Source organism: Pipistrellus kuhlii, unplaced genomic scaffold, assembly GCF_014108245.1.
Source record: "Pipistrellus kuhlii isolate mPipKuh1 unplaced genomic scaffold, mPipKuh1.p scaffold_m20_p_2, whole genome shotgun sequence".
NCBI lineage: Eukaryota > Metazoa > Chordata > Mammalia > Chiroptera > Vespertilionidae > Pipistrellus > Pipistrellus kuhlii.
Genome location: NW_023425515.1, coordinates 21252015 through 21259185, shown reverse-complemented (window position 1 = coordinate 21259185; position 7171 = coordinate 21252015).

Below are 7171 nucleotides of genomic sequence, written 5' to 3'. Positions count from 1 at the left end.
GAGGAGAAAAATAAAAGCCCTTCAAAATGCCTGTTGTCTTCACTCAAAAAGACCAGAAAAGAGAGAGTGTAAAACAGAAAACTCAATAAATGCATCCTATTCCAGGCTTTTACTCCAGAGAAATAAAAATTTATATTACATACACCCACAAAATAGATATATATAGTAACTTAAGTCATAATCATAAAAAAAAAAAACACCTTACATTGTATGACTGGTTAAACAAAGTATGGTTTATCCAAACCATAGAATACCATTGAACAATAAAAAGGAATTAACTGTCCGGCCAATGTGGCTCAGTAGTTAAGCTTTGACCCATGAACCAGGAGGTCAAGTTTTGATTCCTGGTCAGACCACAAGCTCAGGTAGCAGGCTCATTCCCCAGTAGGAGATGTGTAGGAAGCAGCCAATCAATGATTCTCATCTTTGATGTTTCTACCTCTCCCTCTCTCTAAAATCAATAAAAAAGTCTTATTGTAAAAACAAATAAACTATTGATACGTGCAGCAAGAATTATGTTAAATACCTAAGTACACAATATAATTCATTTGATTAAATTAAAAGAAAGGAAAACCAGAGAATCCCTAGGGATTACAAGCTACCTGAGTATACTTATACAATGTTCTTGAATGACAATGCTATAGAAACAGAAATAATATTACAGGAATGTCAGAAGATAAGGAGGGTGTGAGGTCAGGAGGGATTAGAATGTGGTTATAAAAATGCAATAGGGCCGAAATCGGTTTGGCTTAGTGGATAGAGCATCGGACTGCGGACTGAAAGGTCCCGGGTTCGATTCCGGTCAAGGGCATGTATTTTGGTTGCGGGAACATCCCCAGTAGGGGGTGTGCAAAAGGCAGCTGATCGATGTTTCTCTCTCATCGACGTTTCTAACTCTCTGTCCCTCTCTCTTCCTCTCTGTGAAAAATCAATAAAATATATATTTTTTAAAAAATGCAATAGGAAGGATTCTTGTAGTGATGAAATTCATTTGCATCTTAACTGCATCAACATCATGATGGCTATATTATACTATAATTTTATAAGATGATACCATTAGGGTAACCTGGGTACACCAGATCTCACCATATTATTTCATACCACTGCTTGCTTATCTACAATTATCCCAAAATTAACAGTTTATCTTAAGGCACTACATTGGAGAAACCAAGATAGCGTCATAGGTAAAGGCCTAACTGCAGCCTCAAATAACATTTAAAAAACAAAACAAAACAACAACAACAAAAAAATCTAAAATACAAAATGGACATTACCCAGAACTACAGGAAAGTTGACTGACTGGAAATTCTACTAGAAGGAAGGAGAAAACCAGAAGGAAAATCAGAGGAGCTGTAAAAACCTAAGGTAGGGACATGGTGCACATGGAGAGCGGAAGGAGCTGGAGAGGAGGGAAGGCTGAGTGCCTGGCTGGCGTTCCCTAGCGGGGAGGAGATAAAAGCTCCAGACTGTGCTGAATTCCAGTTCCGACTGCACTGAACCCCAGTTCTAGGTCAGACCCTGGGGACCCAGGCTCATACAGAGGGAGTCTAAACTGAAAGGTGGAAACTCAGGGGAGCGCCGAAAGGCAGTCCCAGAGGTGCGCACATTGCACGCAGAGGACAGACTGTTGACTGTGCCACTGGATTACCCCCACAGGAAGGAGGCAAAAGCTCCAGACTGCTCTGAACCCCACTTCCAAGCCCATTTCCAACTACACTGAATCCCAGGTCTGGGCTCATTGGGGGATAGCCTAGACTGTTTGGTAGAAGGCGAAACTTGAGGGCACCTTTCTCTCAGAGGTGCTTGTAGTGAGTACCAAAGGATCCTGAGGAACACTGAGACTCAGGAGCCTCATAGGGCGGGGCTGACGGAAGCCAAGGCTGATGGAAGCCAATCCTGAAACTCTGCCCCATCCAAGCTAAGCACAGAAGCTTTTGCAATTTTCCAAGTCTAGTTGAATAAGGCTGTCTCCTGGCATAGACACAGCTGATTCTCACAGCCAATTGGCCTAGAGGTCAGTATCTCCCAGTGATACTAACAACAATCAAGACTTAACTACAACAAGCCTGTATACACAGTCCACAAAAGGGGGCACCAAGAGTATCCACCTCAGGTAACTGGGAGACTGACCCACTGAACCATATAGAACACCTTAGCACTAAAAGCTACCCTACCAACTCAGGGAAGCAGCAAAAATGCCGAGACAAGAAAACAGATCACAAAGGAAAGATTGGAGGACAAAAAGCGACTGGATATAGAGTTCAAAACCACACTTATAAGGTTTTTCAAGAATTTCCTAGAAAAGGCCGATAAAATAAATGAGACCTATGAGAATATGAAAAGGGATCAACTAGAAATAAAGAATACATTGTCTGAAAAAAAAATATTATACAGAGTCCTAAAAACAGAATGGAAGATAGCAAGAATCAAGTCAAAGATTTGGAACATAAAAAGCCAGAAGACACTCCTCTGCAGAAGCAAGAAGACAAGAGAATCCAGAAAGTCGAAGATAATGTAAGAAAACTCTGGGACAACTTCAAGCGAACCAACATCAGAATTATGGGGGTCCCAGAAGAAGAGAGAGAGCAAGATACCAAAAACATACTGGAAGAAATAGTGACAGAAAACTTCCTCCACCTGGTGAAAGAATTAGACTTACAAGTCCAGGAAGCACACAGAACCCCAAACAAAAGGAATCCAAAGAGGACCACACCAAGACACATCATAATTAAAATTACAGCAGCAAAAGTCAAAGAGAGAATAATAAAAGCATCAAGAGAAAAGCAGGTAGTTACCTACAAAGGAGCACCCATACAATTGTCAGCTGATATCTCAACAGAAAACATGCAGGCCAGACAGGAATGGCATGAAATATTTAAGGTGATGAATAGCAAGAACCTACAGCCAAAAATATTCTACCCAGCAAAGCTCAGAATGGAAGGCCAGATAAAGAGTTTCACAAATAAAAAAAAAATCTAAAAGAGTTCATCACTGCCAAACCAGAATTATCTGAATAGCTGAAGGGGGTTCTTTAGGAAGAAGAAGAAAATAAAGATAAAAATTATGAACAACAAATACGTAACTATCAACAAGTGAATCTAAAAACCAAGGGAATTAAAAAGTCTGATGAACAATATTAACTGTTGAATATAATAGAATCAGAGGTATGGAAGGGGAGTGAACTGACAATTCTCGGGGAAAAGGGAAGTACGGGGGTGTGTGGGAAAAGACTGAACATAAACTGTGCACCTATGAATGAGGACAATGGGGGGATGGGGAAAGGGCAGAGGGTGGGGTGCGAACCTGGTGGAGGGGAGCAATGGAGGGGGAAAAATGAGGAACATTTGTAATAATATGAACAATAAAGATTTATTTAAAAAACAAAAAAATAAATTAAAGTTTATCTTTAAAAATATTAAAAGTGTTTTAATCCAATAACATGCTATGAAAGTATACCTGAAACACCAAAGAAAAAATATCCATTTTTATCTTACTGGGTTCTTTAAAACCTTTGGATTATATGAGGCAAATATTTACAGCAGAGTCCATGGAGAATATATTTATTCACATAAAGAATAAGTTTTGTTGAAGATCTACTTATCCATTGTTTTTTTAAACTGCTATTTATAAGTTTAAATCATACAATGATCAGAACAATAGGAAAGCTAACCATATATGGATGTGGGTTAGATATTACCAATTTCCGGGCCTAGAAAAAAATGTTTTTACGTTTCTGTAAAATTAAGTGTTTCTGAGCAAATTTTATGAAAACATTAGGCCAGGGAAAAAAAAAACCAAGTCTTAGAAGTTAATTTGTGACTGATTAGTCAATAATAACTTCAAAGAGATCTACTCCAGAAATATATTTTCAAAGGGGACATGAAACCCGTGGGACCCTGGAGACATCAGCAGGTTGTAAAGCTTAAGACTCTAGTCTTGTCTTCCTTGGAGAAATATATTTTCATTCCAAAGTGTGAGGACCCAGTATCTTTCCTATAGAATTTCTCAGTAGGTGTTTTCAGAGTGGAAAGGGGAGACAACAGATGCCTCTCCATCCTAATAAATGCACAGTTTCATTTTTGGATGGTTTCTTAATGACAATACTAATCTGATGTAATAGGATGATGTTTGGTTCTCATCACATCACCCTGGAAGGGGGAAATTATGGCCCAATAAAATGATTGTATTATTTGCTGTGAATAAATAAAATATTTACTCTTTCAGATACCTTGTGTTGGAATATAGGATAATATTAATAAATATAGATATTTAAAAACTTCAATCATCTGATTGAAAAGTGAGTTTTATATAGGTCTTCAGTTTGACTTGGTTTTTTAGTTGCTAAAGTAGAAAGGGGATTTTAATAGTATATAAAAAAATTAAACCATAAATATTACAAAAAAGAAATTATCTGCAGACACAGTTTTTCCCTTTGAATTAAAGCAAGTTTGTGTGCATTTTAAATTTAAGAAATAATTGATCATGCAAATCCTTTTATAAGAAACACTGGGTAATATGAGAGGAAGGCCTTTAAATAAAGTTTTTAAAATGACACAAACTATAATACATTTTAACTATGTAGAGGCATTTTAATAGAACACTGGTAAAATATTTTACATACATTTGACTAAATTATAGGAATATAAGTTATAAAGCCCCAGAAGAATAAATAATTAATCTTTGAGTATGCATCATATAAAAAGTTTAAGATTATAAAAGCTGAATTACTATATACACACAATAGAAATGCACTATGTTGCATGAAAAAAAATGATTTGCATATCTCATATATTAGAATTGAGAAAGGCAAGTTTGTGTTTATATATGTGTATATGAACAGTCTACAAGACCACTACCACTTCTGACACCAGTTGCAAATTCAGGAGATCCTGAGACCACTCTTGCCTTTCATAACTCACTGGAAGGATTCACAATTTTTATTTTATTTTATTTTTTTACAATGAAAGGATACAGACTAAAATCAATCAATGGGAGAGACCATAGGCAGAGTCTAGAAGGTTCTAACTATGGAGTTTCTAGTTCTCCTCTTCTTCCAGCAACATGTGTGGAAGGAGGCAGGTAATTTTAACAACCAGCGAAGCTCAATCAAAACATGATATCTGGAATCTTTATTGGAGCTTCTTCACATAGACATGATCAATTGCTCATCTGACTGACCTCACTTCCCTGCCCTCCAGTGAGCCAATTGACACTACAAGACCTAGAACTCTTACCAAAAGTCACATTGTTTGACTGCCTGGCTTGTCCCAATGCACCCAATTTAAACAAATTTTATTGGGCAGGACAATCCAAGGAATTAGTAATTATCTCCCTGGAGCTGAGTAAAAAGGCTAGACTTATTTTTGGATGATGTTAAATACTTTACCAAGTACATCCTAATATATAAAAGGCAAATGTTGTAATGACAGATCAAGACTGAAGGCTGACCAACCTGGAAGTCCTTCAGTGAGCACTGGGTTGCCCTGGCGACCCACCACTGACTGCCTCACTGCAGCCTGGAGACCCAGCACTGACTGTCTAGGGGGCTGAGACCCAGAGAGAGAGGCAGGGTCTGATCTGCAGCCTCAGTGTCAGCTGGTGGTCAGTACTTACCTTTATATTTCTCTCTGAGCTTTGCCAGCAGCCAGGCCTTTCTTTCTCTCTCAGCCTCCATGGGGCTGCTGTTCAGCCCCGCCTCTCTGATCAGACCCAGATATATGCCAGGATATGCTGACTAGCATAAGAACCAACCAATCTGAACCAAATGTGGGTGCTGTGAAGAATCAATAGCTATCTAGGAGGTGCACCTTTTGATGCTGATTGGCATAGGAACAGACCAATCAGAACCAAATCTGGTTGTTATGGGAAGCCAATGACTGTCTAGAAAGCAGAGCTTTGATGCTGACTGGCATTGAAAATGACAAATCAGAATCAAATTGGCCAGCAGAGGAGGGCTATTTGGGGCAAGATCAGGCTGGCAGGGGAAGGAAGCTGGGGGCAACCAGGCAGGCAGGGGAGGGCAGTGAGGGGTGATCAGGGTGGCAGGTAGAGACAGTTAGGGGTAATTAGGCAGGCAGGTGAGCAGTTAGGAGCCAGCAGTCCCAGATTACAGCAATATCAGGCCTAAACCAGCAGTTGGACATCCCCCAAAGGGGTCCTAATTGGAGAGGGTGCAGGCTGGGCTGAGGGAACCCCTCCCTTCATGCATGAATTTTGTGCACTGGGCCTCTAGTATTTTTATAAGACAAATTGACTGTAAAACTTCAATTTTACCAAAGATACAGGCCATATAGTATGCAGAGTTCACCTTTAATTCGAAATAAACTTAGAACCAATGTTACCAATAGCCTATTTTCATAATTAAAAAGTGTTGACACTTTTCTGTGAAATTGAGATCATGTATTGCATATTTCATTACAGTTCAACTACTGGCACTTAGAACCTGGACAAACTTTATCAACCTAACTTGAGTGTCTATTTTAGTAAATGCTTATCCAGAAAATAAGTCCATAAACTAATAAATAACTTTACAATTTTCTCCAGCAAATTCTTGAACAACAATTTATCCAGGCAAATAGTTTGCTCATCTGGGCAAGAGTTTCCCAATTGGGCAATAAATTGCACACTTAAACTGCTAACTTTTCAAAAAAATAGATTATTTGCCTTGACCCTTTTCATATTATGTTCAGTAATCTTAAGCTTATAATATAAGCAAATTTATTTATTTAAAAAAATAGGTTAGAGAGGGGGGAAATGTAAAATAACAAACATCCAATAATCTTCATTTTATCTGGTATGAGAATTCTTCCAAATTATAACAAAATTATATGTTTAAACTGTCACCAAAGCAAATAAACAATATGAAATTCTATATCTCTTTTATATTCCTCTAACAATAAATTGACCCTAATGGTTTTTATCCCTTTGCTTCTCCTGCAGACCTCAATTACTCTCTGTCTCTCCCTTTCCATCTGACTAATTTATCTACCATGCTAACCACCCAGACACTCCCAAGGTTTAATTTCCCATTAAAGTTGAGCCATAACTATAATAGAATAGGCCCCTTGTCATTTATTTTAATCTCTGGTCTTGGTAATAGGTGAAAGGAACTGTTAATATCCCCAATTCTATAAACAAAAATTTGTAGGAGGATTTAAAATAGTTCTAAGAA